The 17517-nt window shown below is 45.0% G+C and overlaps 1 protein-coding gene across 1 annotated transcript in view; it reads right to left on the minus strand.

The window, feature by feature from the left end:
• LOC124145472 (parathyroid hormone/parathyroid hormone-related peptide receptor-like) overlaps positions 1–16012 on the minus strand; it is an 87551-nt gene extending 71539 nt beyond the window's left edge. The window contains exon 1 of the mRNA XM_046515247.2: positions 15758–16012. The gene's annotated coding sequence lies outside the window, so the exon portion shown is untranslated. The remainder of the gene's footprint in view (positions 1–15757) is intronic.
• Positions 16013–17517: the final 1505 nt, after the last annotated feature.

Raw genomic sequence — 17517 nt, forward strand, 5'->3', positions numbered from 1 at the left:
CAGGTGTTTTAATCGCTAGGCTACCCCATCGCCCTGTTATAATGGAGAAGACAGTGTGGACCAGGTGTTTTAATCGCTAGGCTACCCCATCGCCCTGTTATAACAGAGAAGACAGTGTGCGGCAGGTGTTTTAATCGCTAGGCTACCCCATCGCCCTGTTATAACAGAGAAGACAGTGTGGACCAGGTGTTTTAATCGCTAGGCTACCCCATCGCCCTGTTATAATGGAGAAGGCAGTATGGACCAGGTGTTTTAATCGCTAGGCTACCCCATCGCCCTGTTATAACAGAGAAGGCAGTGTGGACCAGGTGTTTTAATCGCTAGGCTACCCCATCGCCCTGTTATAATGGAGAAGACAGTATGCGGCAGGTGTTTTAATCGCTTGGCTACCCCATCGCCCTGTTATAATGGAGAAGACAGTGTGCGGCAGGTGTTTTAATCGCTAGGCTACCCCATCGCCCTGTTATAATGGAGAAGACAGTGTGCGGCAGGTGTTTTAATCGCTAGGCTACCCCATCGCCCTGTTATAATGGAGAAGACAGTATGCGGCAGGTGTTTTAATCGCTAGGCTACCCCATCGCCCTGTTATAATGGAGAAGACAGTGTGGACCAGGTGTTTTAATCGCTAGGCTACCCCATCGCCCTGTTATAATGGAGAAGACAGTGTGCGGCAGGTGTTTTAATCGCTAGGCTACCCCATCGCCCTGTTATAATGGAGAAGACAGTATGCGGCAGGTGTTTTAATCGCTAGGCTACCCCATCGCCCTGTTATAATGGAGAAGACAGTGTGCGGCAGGTGTTTTAATCGCTAGGCTACCCCATCGCCCTGTTATAATGGAGAAGACAGTATGCGGCAGGTGTTTTAATCGCTAGGCTACCCCATCGCCCTGTTATAATGGAGAAGACAGTGTGCGGCAGGTGTTTTAATCGCTAGGCTACCCCATCGCCCTGTTATAATGGAGAAGACAGTGTGCGGCAGGTGTTTTAATCGCTAGGCTACCCCATCGCCCTGTTATAATGGAGAAGACAGTATGCGGCAGGTGTTTTAATCGCTTGGCTACCCCATCGCCCTGTTATAATGGAGAAGACAGTGTGCGGCAGGTGTTTTAATCGCTAGGCTACCCCATCGCCCTGTTATAATGGAGAAGACAGTGTGCGGCAGGTGTTTTAATCGCTAGGCTACCCCATCGCCCTGTTATAATGGAGAAGACAGTATGCGGCAGGTGTTTTAATCGCTAGGCTACCCCATCGCCCTGTTATAATGGAGAAGACAGTGTGCGGCAGGTGTTTTAATCGCTAGGCTACCCCATCGCCCTGTTATAATGGAGAAGACAGTGTGCGGCAGGTGTTTTAATCGCTAGGCTACCCCATCGCCCTGTTATAATGGAGAAGACAGTATGCGGCAGGTGTTTTAATCGCTAGGCTACCCCATCGCCCTGTTATAATGGAGAAGACAGTGTGCGGCAGGTGTTTTAATCGCTAGGCTACCCCATCGCCCTGTTATAATGGAGAAGACAGTATGCGGCAGGTGTTTTAATCGCTAGGCTACCCCATCGCCCTGTTATAATGGAGAAGACAGTGTGCGGCAGGTGTTTTAATCGCTAGGCTACCCCATCGCCCTGTTATAATGGAGAAGACAGTATGCGGCAGGTGTTTTAATCGCTAGGCTACCCCATCGCCCTGTTATAATGGAGAAGACAGTGTGCGGCAGGTGTTTTAATCGCTAGGCTACCCCATCGCCCTGTTATAATGGAGAAGACAGTATGCGGCAGGTGTTTTAATCGCTAGGCTACCCCATCGCCCTGTTATAATGGAGAAGACAGTGTGCGGCAGGTGTTTTAATCGCTAGGCTACCCCATCGCCCTGTTATAATGGAGAAGACAGTATGCGGCAGGTGTTTTAATCGCTAGGCTACCCCATCGCCCTGTTATAATGGAGAAGACAGTGTGCGGCAGGTGTTTTAATCGCTAGGCTACCCCATCGCCCTGTTATAATGGAGAAGACAGTGTGCGGCAGGTGTTTTAATCGCTAGGCTACCCCATCGCCCTGTTATAATGGAGAAGACAGTATGCGGCAGGTGTTTTAATCGCTTGGCTACCCCATCGCCCTGTTATAATGGAGAAGACAGTGTGCGGCAGGTGTTTTAATCGCTAGGCTACCCCATCGCCCTGTTATAATGGAGAAGACAGTGTGCGGCAGGTGTTTTAATCGCTTGGCTACCCCATCGCCCTGTTATAATGGAGAAGACAGTGTGCGGCAGGTGTTTTAATCGCTAGGCTACCCCATCGCCCTGTTATAATGGAGAAGACAGTATGCGGCAGGTGTTTTAATCGCTAGGCTACCCCATCGCCCTGTTATAATGGAGAAGACAGTGTGCGGCAGGTGTTTTAATCGCTAGGCTACCCCATCGCCCTGTTATAATGGAGAAGACAGTATGCGGCAGGTGTTTTAATCGCTAGGCTACCCCATCGCCCTGTTATAATGGAGAAGACAGTGTGCGGCAGGTGTTTTAATCGCTAGGCTACCCCATCGCCCTGTTATAATGGAGAAGACAGTATGCGGCAGGTGTTTTAATCGCTAGGCTACCCCATCGCCCTGTTATAATGGAGAAGACAGTGTGCGGCAGGTGTTTTAATCGCTAGGCTACCCCATCGCCCTGTTATAATGGAGAAGGCAGTGTGCGGCAGGTGTTTTAATCGCTAGGCTACCCCATCGCCCTGTTATAATGGAGAAGGCAGTGTGGACCAGGTGTTTTAATCGCTAGGCTACCCGTGCGCCCTGTAATAACAGAGAAGACAGTGTGGACCAGGTGTTTTAATCGCTAGGCTACCCCATCGCCCTGTTATAACAGAGAAGGCAGTGTGGACCAGGTGTTTTAATCGCTAGGCTACCCCATCGCCCTGTTATAACAGAGAAGGCAGTGTGGACCAGGTGTTTTAATCGCTAGGCTACCCTATCGCCCTGTTATAACAGAGAAGGCAGTATGCGGCAGGTGTTTTAATCGCTAGGCTACCCTATCGCCCTGTTATAACAGAGAAGGCAGTATGCGGCAGGTGTTTTAATCGCTTGGCTACCCCATCGCCCTGTTATAACAGAGAAGGCAGTGTGGACCAGGTGTTTTAATCACTAGGATACCCGTGCGCCCTGTAATAACAGAGAAGGCAGTGTGGACCAGGTGTTTTAATCGCTAGGCTACCCCATCGCCCTGTTATAATAGAGAAGACAGTGTGGACCAGGTGTTTTAATCGCTAGGCTACCCTATCGCCCTGTTATAACAGAGAAGGCAGTATGGACCAGGTGTTTTAATCGCTAGGCTACCCTAATGCCCTGTTATAACAGAGAAGGCAGTATGGACCAGGTGTTTTAATCACTAGGATACCCGTGCGCCCTGTAATAACAGAGAAGACAGTGTGGACCAGGTGTTTTAATCGCTAGGCTACCCTATCGCCCTGTTATAATAGAGAAGGCAGTATGCGGAAGGTGTTTTAATCGCTTGGCTACCCCATCGCCCTGTTATAATGGAGAAGACAGTATGCGGCAGGTGTTTTAATCGCTTGGCTACCCCATCGCCCTGTTATAATGGAGAAGACAGTGTGCGGCAGGTGTTTTAATCGCTAGGCTACCCCATCGCCCTGTTATAATGGAGAAGACAGTATGCGGCAGGTGTTTTAATCGCTAGGCTACCCCATCGCCCTGTTATAATGGAGAAGACAGTATGCGGCAGGTGTTTTAATCGCTAGGCTACCCCATCGCCCTGTTATAATGGAGAAGACAGTGTGCGGCAGGTGTTTTAATCGCTAGGCTACCCCATCGCCCTGTTATAATGGAGAAGACAGTATGCGGCAGGTGTTTTAATCGCTAGGCTACCCCATCGCCCTGTTATAATGGAGAAGACAGTGTGCGGCAGGTGTTTTAATCGCTAGGCTACCCCATCGCCCTGTTATAATGGAGAAGACAGTATGCGGCAGGTGTTTTAATCGCTAGGCTACCCCATCGCCCTGTTATAATGGAGAAGACAGTGTGCGGCAGGTGTTTTAATCGCTAGGCTACCCCATCGCCCTGTTATAATGGAGAAGACAGTATGCGGCAGGTGTTTTAATCGCTAGGCTACCCCATCGCCCTGTTATAATGGAGAAGACAGTGTGCGGCAGGTGTTTTAATCGCTAGGCTACCCCATCGCCCTGTTATAATGGAGAAGACAGTATGCGGCAGGTGTTTTAATCGCTAGGCTACCCAATCGCCCTGTTATAATGGAGAAGACAGTGTGCGGCAGGTGTTTTAATCGCTAGGCTACCCCATCGCCCTGTTATAACAGAGAAGACAGTATGCGGCAGGTGTTTTAATCGCTAGGCTACCCTATCGCCCTGTTATAATAGAGAAGACAGTGTGGACCAGGTGTTTTAATCGCTAGGCTACCCTATCGCCCTGTTATAACAGAGAAGACAGTGTGGACCAGGTGTTTTAATCGCTAGGCTACCCTATCGCCCTGTTATAACAGAGAAGACAGTGTGGACCAGGTGTTTTAATCGCTAGGCTACCCTATCGCCCTGTTATAACAGAGAAGACAGTGTGGACCAGGTGTTTTAATCGCTAGGCTACCCTAATGCCCTGTTATAACAGAGAAGGCAGTATGGACCAGGTGTTTTAATCACTAGGATACCCGTGCGCCCTGTAATAACAGAGAAGACAGTGTGGACCAGGTGTTTTAATCGCTAGGCTACCCCATCGCCCTGTTATAATAGAGAAGGCAGTGTGGACCAGGTGTTTTAATCGCTAGGCTACCCCATCGCCCTGTTATAATAGAGAAGGCAGTATGCGGCAGATGTTATAATCACTAGGCTACCCTATAGCCCTGTTATAACAGAGAAGGCGGTATGGACCAGGTGTTTTAATCGCTAGGCTACCCCATCGCCCTGTTATAACAGAGAAGGCAGTATGCGGCAGGTGTTTTAATCGCTAGGCTACCCTATCGCCCTGTTATAATAGAGAAGACAGTGTGGACCAGGTGTTTTAATCGCTAGGCTACCCTATCGCCCTGTTATAACAGAGAAGACAGTGTGGACCAGGTGTTTTAATCGCTAGGCTACCCTATCGCCCTGTTATAATGGAGAAGGCAGTGTGGACCAGGTGTTTTAATCGCTAGGCTACCCCATCGCCCTGTTATAACAGAGAAGACAGTGTGGACCAGGTGTTTTAATCGCTAGGCTACCCTATCGCCCTGTTATAATAGAGAAGACAGTGTGGACCAGGTGTTTTAATCGCTAGGCTACCCTATCGCCCTGTTATAACAGAGAAGACAGTGTGGACCAGGTGTTTTAATCGCTAGGCTACCCGTGCGCCCTGTAATAACAGAGAAGACAGTGTGGACCAGGTGTTTTAATCGCTAGGCTACCCCATCGCCCTGTTATAATAGAGAAGGCAGTGTGGACCAGGTGTTTTAATCGCTAGGCTACCCCATCGCCCTGTTATAATAGAGAAGGCAGTGTGGACCAGGTGTTTTAATCGCTAGGCTACCCCATCGCCCTGTTATAATAGAGAAGGCAGTATGCGGCAGATGTTATAATCACTAGGCTACCCTATAGCCCTGTTATAACAGAGAAGGCGGTATGGACCAGGTGTTTTAATCGCTAGGCTACCCGTGCGCCCTGTAATAACAGAGAAGACAGTGTGGACCAGGTGTTTTAATCGCTAGGCTACCCCATCGCCCTGTTATAATAGAGAAGGCAGTGTGGACCAGGTGTTTTAATCGCTAGGCTACCCCATCGCCCTGTTATAATAGAGAAGGCAGTGTGGACCAGGTGTTTTAATCGCTAGGCTACCCCATCGCCCTGTTATAATAGAGAAGGCAGTATGCGGCAGATGTTATAATCACTAGGCTACCCTATAGCCCTGTTATAACAGAGAAGGCGGTATGGACCAGGTGTTTTAATCGCTAGGCTACCCTATCGCCCTGTTATAACAGAGAAGACAGTGTGGACCAGGTGTTTTAATCGCTAGGCTACCCCATCGCCCTGTTATAATGGAGAAGACAGTATGCGGCAGGTGTTTTAATCGCTAGGCTACCCTATCGCCCTGTTATAATAGAGAAGACAGTGTGGACCAGGTGTTTTAATCGCTAGGCTACCCCATCGCCCTGTTATAATGGAGAAGACAGTGTGGACCAGGTGTTTTAATCGCTAGGCTACCCTAATGCCCTGTTATAACAGAGAAGACAGTGTGGACCAGGTGTTTTAATCGCTAGGCTACCCTATCGCCCTGTTATAACAGAGAAGGCAGTGTGGACCAGGTGTTTTAATCACTAGGATACCCGTGCGCCCTGTAATAACAGAGAAGACAGTGTGGACCAGGTGTTTTAATCGCTAGGCTACCCTATCGCCCTGTTATAATAGAGAAGGCAGTATGCGGCAGATGTTATAATCACTAGGCTACCCTATAGCCCTGTTATAACAGAGAAGGCGGTATGCGGGAGGTGTTTAAATCGCTAGGCTGCACTATCGCCCTGTTATAATAGGGAAGACAGTGTGGACCAGGGGCTTTACTCCGAAGGTCACTGAGTGCGATTAGCTTTTAAGCGTTGTTTTGCAATACATCCAGGTCACAACAATAGAACGCGCAAAATGAGGAATAAACCAATGTTTTCGACGTGACGACCGAACGCTTTAACCGCTAGCGGACCTCAGAGCACGGTAATGTTAGGGAAGCTGTGGCGGGTGGATGCTTTATGATATTAAGCTACCTTTTCGCCCAGTTATAACAGAAGGTAGGGTAGCGCTATACATTCTACCCTATCACCGTTATAATAGAGAAAGCAGTGAGTGCTTTAAAGTATAACACCCCAGTCGAAGAATAAAACACAAAATGGTGTATTGTTAATATTATGAATGTGAAATTGTCAATAATACCCCTTTCCGACATCCGGAAATTGTTTCTATAATTCTAGTACTACATTGATTGCCACCTTACATATATACCCCAATCTGCATCCGATTTGCAAACATCACTGTCTTCTGGCCGACTAGGGGGCACGGGTGGCCCAGTCGTCTAAGGCGCCGCGATTCGCTGTGCAGAGTTGCGTCCCTTGGGCACGCCAGAAACCTATGATTGTTGGTTCGAATCCCGGTTCGCCCCGATTATGTTTCTAGGTTTGTCAGCACCATATCCGTGCTCGTGGGTTTCACCGAAGTGGTAAACGTCTGAGACCTGCATCACTTCGGGTTTTCCTCCCACATTAAGCTGACACGCCGCGATACAACTGGAATACTATTAAAAGCGGCGTAAAACCCAACTCACTCACTCACTCACTCTGGCCGACTACTTAAGACAGAGAATGCAGCAGGTTATAAAATGCCAAGTGAATCATATCCTGCGTTTGTCATCTTGTTACCTTCACGCTGGTCTCATACATTAACATATATTAGTGAGTGAGTGAGTGAGTTGGGTTTAACGCCGCTTTTAACACTATTTCAGTTATATCGCGGCGTGTCAGCTTAATGTGGGAGAAAAGCCCGAAGTGATGCAGGTCTCAGACGTTTACCATTACGGTGAAACCCACGAGCACGGGTATGGTGCTGACAAACCTAGAAACATAATCGGGGCGAACCCGGGATTCGAACCCACAATCATAGGTTTCTGGCAAGGGACGAAACTTTGCACAGCGAATCGCGGCGCCTTAGACGACGTGGCCACCCGTGCCCCCTAACATAAATTAGATAAACTTAAATTCATGTTCTGAGCGCTCAAAACTGGCACAACCGGCTTTCAAATTCTGAAGACAATGATTTGGAACGGTCTTGTCGCTTTTATTTTTTCTACATCCAAAGATAAGCTGTTAGTAGCAAACGGTAAACATCACACAAAACTAATTAAGATCAAATTAAATGTACATGGTCAGTTAGCCTGCATTCTCAACGAATATACACGAAAAAAGCTCATGTAACATAAAACAAACTCCAGCGAAGAGAAGGAATTATAAACGCACTTTTCATCTTAAAACATCAGTGAGAGAACCTGAAGACTGGGGCTTTTGTCCGTTTAACGATTTCATTCATTTGAAAAGGATAACAGTTCACGTGTTTATCTTATAGACGTTCATCCTTCAACACGAAAGATTAAATGTGGGGTTGATAAGCGTCCACAAGGAAAGCTCTTATATCTTGTGTCGTAAATCTACAGTCGCTGATTGGTTGCTATAGCCGATGACATCCACGTCAACAATATCATCTCTGTTGAAAGGGCACCTTGATGACCAACCGGTGTCATAATTGTTATTTATCCACAGATTAACACACGTTGAAGGTCAACGTAAACGTGCATGTTGTCGAGACGTGCACTACCCCTGGTATTAAGATGTGGGCAGTGGATTACATGCCATTATTTTATGTACTACCGGTAACAATGAAGAGCCTTTCATTCCAGACTTAACAGCGACAAGATATAAAGCCAGAGATTCACATTATGGCTGTTTTACAGTGGAAGAGTCGAGGTTGTTTTGTTTTTTTGTTTGTTTGTTTTTTGGGGGGTGTGTGTTTTTTTTGTGTTTTTTTTTTGTTTTGTTTTTTTGTTGTTGTTTTTTTTGGGGGGTGACACAGTGACAACGTCAGTGACAGACATGCTTGTGGTTAGGGTCAAAATATTTGACATCATGTGGTGCGTGGGTGGGAAGAGGGCATTGTTTGGAAAACAATAGGTCGTTTCCGATAATTCTGAAAAATATATTTTCCCTTAGTGTGGGAAAAGTACTGGCGTTTCATAGAAACAGTGTAAGGGGCAAAGGGCACACAGTGCATGCATAGTGCCCTTTTCGCTGACACTTCGTGTCATCCCTCATGTTTAGTGATCAATGCATATAGTTTTTATAACTATTTGGCCTTTTCCACCACGGAATCGGTTTCGGCAGATACTACATACTGATTAATCTCTGGCGTTAACGTCTTGACGTTATTAGAAATAGTTGGTTGGTTGGTTTGTTGTTTAATGCCGCACTCAGCAATATCCCAGCTATATGACGGCGGTCTGTAAATAATCGAGTCTGGACCAGACAATCCAGTGATTGATATCGTGAGCATCGATCCACGCAATTGGGATCGATGACATGCATCAACCAAGTCAGCGGGTCTGACCACCCGATCCCGTTAGTCGCCTCTTACGACAAGCATAGTCGCCTTTTACGGCAAGCATGAGTAGCTGAAGACCTGTTCTACCCCGGAGTCTTCACGGGTTTATTAGAAATGGGATCAGTGGCAGACAATGAATGGTTGTGCAAACAGGTTTAGTTGCAGATATAGTAGTGGATGGGAACAGTAGTTAGAATCAGCATAGTACATGGTTTGTTTGTTGTTTAATGCCGCACTCAGCAATATTCCAGCTATATGACAGCGGTCTGTAATAGAATCGAGTCTTGACCAGACAATCCAGTGATTGACATCATGAGCATCGATCCACGCAATTGGGATCGATGACATGCATCAACCAAGTCAGCGAGCCTGACCACCCGATCCCGTTAGTCGCCTCTTACGACAATCATACGGCAAGCATGGGTTGCTGAAAACCTATTCTACCCCAGATCTTTACGGGTCTGGTAGACAATGGTATCGTTGGTATTGTGATTGGTAAAGGCAAACGTGGGTTAGCAGAACAGCGGTCAAAGATGTCATAAATGTGTTCTTGCAATCTGAAAGAACGGCAGTTGGTCTCTGCTCAACAACAGTTCAATACGAATGATAGTGAGTGAGTGAGTTGGGTTTAACGCCGCTTTTAACACTATTCCGGTTATATCACGGCGTGTCAGCTGAATGTGGGAGGAAAGCCCGAAGTGATGCAGGTCTCAGACGTTTACCACTTCGGTGAAACCCACGGGCACGGGTATGGTGCTGACAAACCTAGAAACATAATCGGGGCGAACCGGGATTCGAACCCACAATCATAGATTTCTGGCGTGCCCAAGGGACGCAACTCTGCACAGCGAATCGCGGCGCCTTAGACGACTGGGCCACCCGTGCCCCCAATACGAATGATAACACATATCGTGGCAAATATTGATACTTTAACCCTGACATCTCCTGTCTTCCTTATCACTTCGCCCTTTCCGGCAGGCACAATTAATTATCTGGTGTTGATAATGTCGAACAAGGAAATTATTTCAAAATCTGTATTGACAAAACGTATTTCTTCCCCCCCTCAACTCGTGTCCTGTTATAGTCACTTCCTCGTGGTATCAATGTCCCTTTCCAAAGTTCGCGAATCGTAGCCTCTCACCCCCCTATTCGTTCGCTTTTCGAATTGGTTAAATAATAATAATAATAATAATAATAATAATAATAATAATAATAATAATAATAATAATAATAATTTAAAATAATAATAATATTATATTTTTTTAAAATAAGTAATAATAATAATAATAATAATAATGGCCTGATGACGCTTCTCCGTCGTGGGCATAGAAAGAGAGGATGTATTCCCCTGAACCAAATGTTCATCTTCCAGTTATAATTAGGGAGCAAAATCATCTGCGGAAAAACTGGTTCCAAATATAACTAAATGAAGCAATATATATAGAACTTTGCTTGAAATTACGTTCCTGTGGGCAATCAATGTAAAAAAAGCCCAAAGTTAATTTGAAAAAAAAAATGAAATCAAAATACAAGATAACAAAAAGAGAAAATTCTAAATTAAAGCCACAGGTTTAGACAGAAAGAAAAAGAAAGTAGAACAAGAAAAATAATTTCATAAAACAAAATAAACTTTTCAAATCAAATGAAAAAAAAATACGGGCAATAAAATTCAAACCAATGGCAGTGATAAGAAAAGACTCACTATAGATTCTGGTGAAAGGTGTTTGGGGGAACAGTGGTGGTCTGTGCACGGCAACTATAACCTCGAGGAACCACTGGTAGATGATTACAATAATATTGCACATGAAAAAATAAGACCACCATTTCATTACACCTGATTGCCTGAAAAATGTAATACAAAAGTCCAAATCTAATACGGCGCCAGGGCCTGAAGGTATTCGAAATCGGTATTGGAAACTGTTTTCTTGTATCCAAACACCATTACTTCACTGTTATAATTCAGGGGATACAGGGGATATTCTGCCTTGGTGGTACACAGGACGAAAAATACTTTTCCCAAAGAAAAGTGATTTGACTGATGTTGTGGAACGGCAGGCCTATACGTATTTAGGTTAGAGATACAGGTTAGAGACAAACTCCCGAATGCCCACATCAAAGACAAACTTCAGGCAGATACAAATGTAAAATCTTGAGTTTAGAGCTGAACGCTCGCTCGCAATAAAGTCAAAGCCACCTATACGTATGCTGCATTCAATACGACAGTGTCAGTGAATGCCCAGCTTTGGTTCAAACATAGTATCTGAAGCGACATGACGGAGTGGTTCGATCATTTTATTATCGTTTGCGCCATGCTTGTGGTTTTGACACAAAGGTCCATCCAAGTTGCGACACAGAATATGTGGAGGGCGTCATGGAAAATTATAAAAACAAATTTCTTTGGAGTTTAGGCCTAAGACATATCCAAGCAAAACAATACTAATGTCCTTTTTGATAAATCATTTATATCATTGTATTTTCTTTCCCTTTTGACACTAATGTGATCGACGAGATTCAGGAAAATCATGGCAAATATGCGGACTTCACTTTCGAAATGTCACGCTTACATCCAAAGTACCAAGTTGTTCCATCCCCCATTGCTCTCGGTGCCTTAGGTTTGGTACCTCTCAATCTGTTGACTGATATTGGGAGAGTACCAGGAATACAGCCCTTCTGACAATCTGGGTAATGCAGAAGGCTGCAGTGTTTGGGAGTCTTCACACCCTCCGAAAAGTTCTGGGCGGTTTCGACTAGGCAGCGCTTTCTGGAAGAAGTTCCATTCGCTGTCTGGGCTGCGTGTAGAGGGGGCAAGGGCCCTGATGGTGAACCAAACCAGCCTGACTGTGCCAGGATCAACCATACACTCATCATCATCATCATCATCATCATCATCATCATCATCACCATAAATCCAGCTATTAAGCGCCAGACTCCATGATCATGTCGGTACATTATTACATACATGATGACCCCGGTCTTTGGATCAGTGTTCAATGTAATAGTTATTGCATTCTTAGTCACCCTGGAGAATATACAAGAGGCGCTAGACAAAATAATTACAGCTATACTACTATCTTTTCCTACCGGGTATCCTATCCCTGCTGGGTGCAAAGAGGCATATTTCGATCAAAGTCACTTGCCAAATGAGACGCCGTGTGTAACTTGTGTTTGAGTCTGGGGCAGGGCCGAAGCCCTAGAAACTCTCGGGGATCAAGCTTTCGAACACGATCTGCCATCCATCTACATGTACTATGATAAATCCGTGACCAAAGTTGCCTCCCTACATCTGTTTTGGGTCTTTGTTTAAAGTAATCATGACTATCCCCATGTGACAACTCAATTCAACTTTCTAACTCTCAAGTTTAACAGGTTCGGATCCCAGATTCGCCCGAGTTACGAACTTGTTTGTTAGCACCTTGCCTTGGTAAACGTCTAAGACTAATTCTAAATCTTCGGGATTTCTTTCCACACGAATCTGAAAAACCACCCTACATCAGAAATACTGTCACTCAACTTTGCTCTCCGTCATTTATCACTTCTTTCCGACCACATTTGCCGACTGTATTTCCACTAACGCCCCCTCTCACGAGTATATATCAACTTTCCCTATGTCCACCAACCAACGCCTTTTCTGACACCATTTCACATATCAGTGCGTAAGTCAATATTCAAACCTCAGAATATTGTCCAGGCGGTCGGGTAGCCTAGTGGTTAAAGCGTTCGCTCGTCACACCGAAGACCCGGGTTCGATTCCCGACATGGGTAAAATGTGTGAAGCCCATTTCTGGTGTCCCCGCCGTGATATTGCCAGAATATTGCTAAAAGCGGCGTAAAACCATACTCACTCACTCACTCTGAATATTGTTTGATATCAAATCATGAACGTCTTCGGACACCACGTGTCTCTTCAATGCAAATGTAAAACGTCAAAGACAGAGAATAACCAGTCTCGATTATCCGTCATTGAACGTGAAAGGCAAAATAGCTGATTATATGAATGAACTCTGAAAATCAATGATGACACCAGGTGTTCGCAAAAAAGGGTAAGCATGTCCTGCTCGACCGGTAGCACCCGCCACTGACACAATTTGCCTACAAAAAAAGTGCTTATCATAAGCAACAGGAGTTACTACATTTCACTACATCTATCGATACTATCAGTACAATTAGATATCGATATTACATATCGATGTGTTAACTTGCATCGGTGTATTGCCAACGGGCCATCAACAATTGTGATGCATCTATAGTTCCATCAGTCAACACGGTTATAGTATTGCCTGATGTAGATACATGTATTAATATTACCATCTGTTTGTGTGAGTGAGTGAGTGAGTTGGGTTTAACGCCGCTTTTAACAGTATACCAGTTATATCACGGCGTGTCAGCTTAATGTGGGAGGAAAGCCCAAAGTGATGCAGGTCTCAGACGTTTACCACTTCGCTGAAACCCACGAGCACGGGTATGGTGCTGACAAACCTAGAAACATAATCGAGGCGAACCGGGATTCGAACCTACGATCATAGGTTTCTGGCGTACCCAAGGGGCGCAACTCTGCACAGCGAATCGCGGCGCCTTAGACGACTGGGCCACCCGTGCTGCCCCCATGTTTGTATGAACACCCCACCATTTGTCCATATGCACATGGACTTGTCTTCATACCACGTAACATAGATTTACCCACATACACACACAGAACCACACACTACGACCCATTACGTGATAGAGGGCACGAGTGGCCCTGAGGTTTTTACGTGTCACAGCTCGCTGTATGGAGTTGTGGCCCTTGATCATGCCAGGATCCGCATGTCGTGGATTCTTATCCTATATTCTCCCCGATGATGATCGATAGACAGTGAATACAAAAACTCTCTTCGATATTTATACATATTAGCGCTTCAAACTTCGCTCGGCTCATTCACACTCTCTCACATGCTACATATACGGCAGATAACTACTCACAGGCAAGAAAGACGTTCATTGAGCTGGGTTTAACGCCGCCGCAGTATTCAAGAAAAACCACTGCGAATCATGTTGATGTGGTTGAAACCAGGAAGTGATGCGGGTCTCAGACATTTAGAACTTTGGGAAACGCATTAGCACGGGTGCACGGTGCTGACAAACCTACAATCAATATCAGGCCAATCTGGGAGTCGAGCCCCAGATAGTAGGTGAACAAATTAAGGCAACTTAGACGACTGGACTTAATGTCTATGGGATGCTAACTGGTTCCAGAAACAAATAGCCACATCTACTTATAAATCTAAAAGTGTCTCTTTAACGACATATTTGGTATAGGTATTTCACGAATGGCACAGTGTGCTACATTTCTATGGCAGTTAACGTTTTTTAAAGTATATGTTCATGACAATACATATTGTGATGGATTATGATATGCCTTCAAATGTATTTTGACCGCCTCCGTGGTCTAGCGGCAGAGCGTCCGCCAGGAGAGTGGAAGGTCCGGGGTTCGATCCCCGGCCGCGTCATACCAAAAGACGTTAAAAGATGGTATTTGTTGTTACCCTGTCTGGCGCACGGCATTAGGGGCTAAAACAAGGACTGGTCAGAATACTGTGTCTGAGTGGGGTATTCATGTTAAACTGCGGCATGGTATCTCAGTTAGGTCAGCACTATAAATCGGCATCAGTACGGACTAGTACAAGCAGCCACACACACACACACGTACATGCACGTCGCTATATAAGTGCAATAATCTTGGGCGCGACGTTAAACCCAATTTCACCTCACCTCAAATGTATTTTTAGAATACGCGACGTGATATCCATACAAAGTTGTCATTAAACATACATGTTTCACCAAATGTTAATTTGAAATGATGACGATGAATAAAATCTGTAAATATCTTATGGTGTCCCTATTCATTCACAACAAACGGAATGACCTATTAACAAAAGATGGCACGTTAGTTTCAGATATCCAGATGACACTATATCTGTGATTACGTACCTGTATACACAGGTGGGATCAACAGTTTTTATAATACAGTGACACCCTGCTATTTAGGACCCCGTTAATCCGTCAATTTTGAAGACGTCGATGAACATTTTTTTCAATATCACATCCAACCAGTGATTCGTTAATAAGGACTTACATTAATCCGTACTACACCAGAAACGGAACCCTGGATAATCGGTGTCTCACCTTATTTAGGTAAGTCTCCAGGTCGCAATTTAACCTCTTTTTAAAGTCATTCCGTAGATGACGCTACGGCTGAACACCTTAGGGCATAATTCTTGACACATACACATACAAGCGAAAAAATTCATTTCATAATCATGAGAAATCTCTGCCTAAAGGAGAGACCATTGTACAATTCGGACTACATCATAAGCAGGTGTTTATGAATCACTATCACATCGTGATGATACCTGTGGTAGCGAAAATGTGTGTATCCTGCCCCACCGGTGACACCTGTCACAAACACATGCAACGGCAAGGTAAAACTTTGTTTGAGCTACACTGACAAACCGACATTATTCATACGTAACGCAACTGGCCTTGCCGCACTAACACTGAAACGTTGCGGCTGGTTACGAAAATATTACGACATACCTACATTTGAACCGTTATCTGTGTCATACTATAAAAACATCCTCTTTGTAAAGTATAGAAAGAATAAATACCTGAAAACGCACGTTGTCTGTCAAGATTACATCCAGAGGGGAAATCATTCACATATACTCCACAAATTACATTCACGCCGCTGACTAGTAATCCCAAGAATAGAGAAGCACTTAAGCCTTGCCTCGCCAACTAATCCAGCTAAAGAACTTATAACGAAGAGCCTAGCCTTGGCGCTTCCATTCCGAACAGACAGCGATATCTCTAGCCTCGACGCATTGCAGTGTAATCGGCGAGTAGGTGTGCTATACGCGAGAAGTTGTGTTACACGCGAGTAGTTGTGTTGTCAGCGAGTATTGATCTAACTTGAGAATCAGCCTATGAAAACGTTCGTTACGTACGGGCACGGAACAGTCGCGTGTGCATACTTGTATTATCTCGAAACACAGCCAGGTGATGGTCTGAAACAGCAAGCCTTCTTATTCGACGAGTGTGAGGCTGTTGGCATCGGAGTGTCATTCACCAAAGATGCAATGTACGAGACAGGCGTCACAATTATTGTTTATCTATTCATAATTAATTTTGAGGTGTTAAACAACGTGACAAGACCATTGACACGTAAACGCTCGTTATATACTGATTTTAACAATTGAATAAGTGAGTGAGTTGGATTTAACGCCGCTTTTAACAGTATTCCAGTTATATCACGGCGTGTCAGCTTAATGTGGGAGGAAAGCCCGAAGTGATGCAGGTCTCATACATTTACCACTTCGGTGAAACCCACGAGCACGGGTATGGTGCTGAAAAACCTAGAAACATAATCGGGGCGAACCGGGATTCGGACCCACAATCATCGGTTTCTGGCGTGCTAAGGGGACGCAACTCTGCATAGTGAATCGCGGCACCTTAGACGACTGGAACGCACGCACACACACACATGTACACCACTCCCCATCCCCGGAATGTCAAATGGACGGTCCCTAAGCGCGTAGCACATTGTATTATTTATGAACTGAATCCGAAAATTTGACTAATATTAAATGCTATTATTGGGGTAATTAATTTATATATGCAGTATTCACATCTTGCTTGTACATTGTGAATATGGCGTGTCACATTTAAACGAAACCTTGTGGCTAACCTTTAAAACAACTCCATACCCCCATGTCGTTATGTTCCGTTTTTCTATAATCCATGACGTCAATCGTGACGTCACAAAGGAAGTAACATTCTTATTATTTAAATCTGAACTCAGAACAGATACAGATAGTACAATCTTGGGCTGTAGTATTTGTTTGTTTGTTTGTTTGAAATAAATTTATTTATTTATTTGTTGTTTTACGCCGCACTCAGCAATATTCCAGCTTTATTGTAAATAATCAAGTCTAAACCAGACAATCCAGCATTTGACATCATGAGCATCGACCCACGCTATTGGGATACGATGACATGCATCAACCAAGTCAGCAAGCCTGACAACCTATTCCCGTTAGTCGCCTCTTACGACAAGCATAGTCGTCTTTTACGGCAAGCATGGGTTGCTGAAGACTAATTCTACCCCGGAATCTTCACGGGTTATATACTGTAGTGGGATTGATGTAACATGTCCACTGTGTATGGTAGTATGTGGTCCTACTCGAATACCCAGATGCATGACCCATTGCTCTCTTTGTATCAGTACGTCAGTTGATTTACAGTGTCTTAGTTACAAGGCTTGATGTTGGAGGACCGCTTGAAGGCCTCTCACGTTTACACGGGCGTAGTGATAACACACCAACAGTCGTAATCGGGGTGAATCGTGGATTCGAACCCACGAACCAGG

Source organism: Haliotis rufescens, unplaced genomic scaffold (genome assembly GCF_023055435.1).
Source record: "Haliotis rufescens isolate VD_foot unplaced genomic scaffold, xgHalRufe1.0.p SCAF_10, whole genome shotgun sequence".
NCBI lineage: Eukaryota > Metazoa > Mollusca > Gastropoda > Lepetellida > Haliotidae > Haliotis > Haliotis rufescens.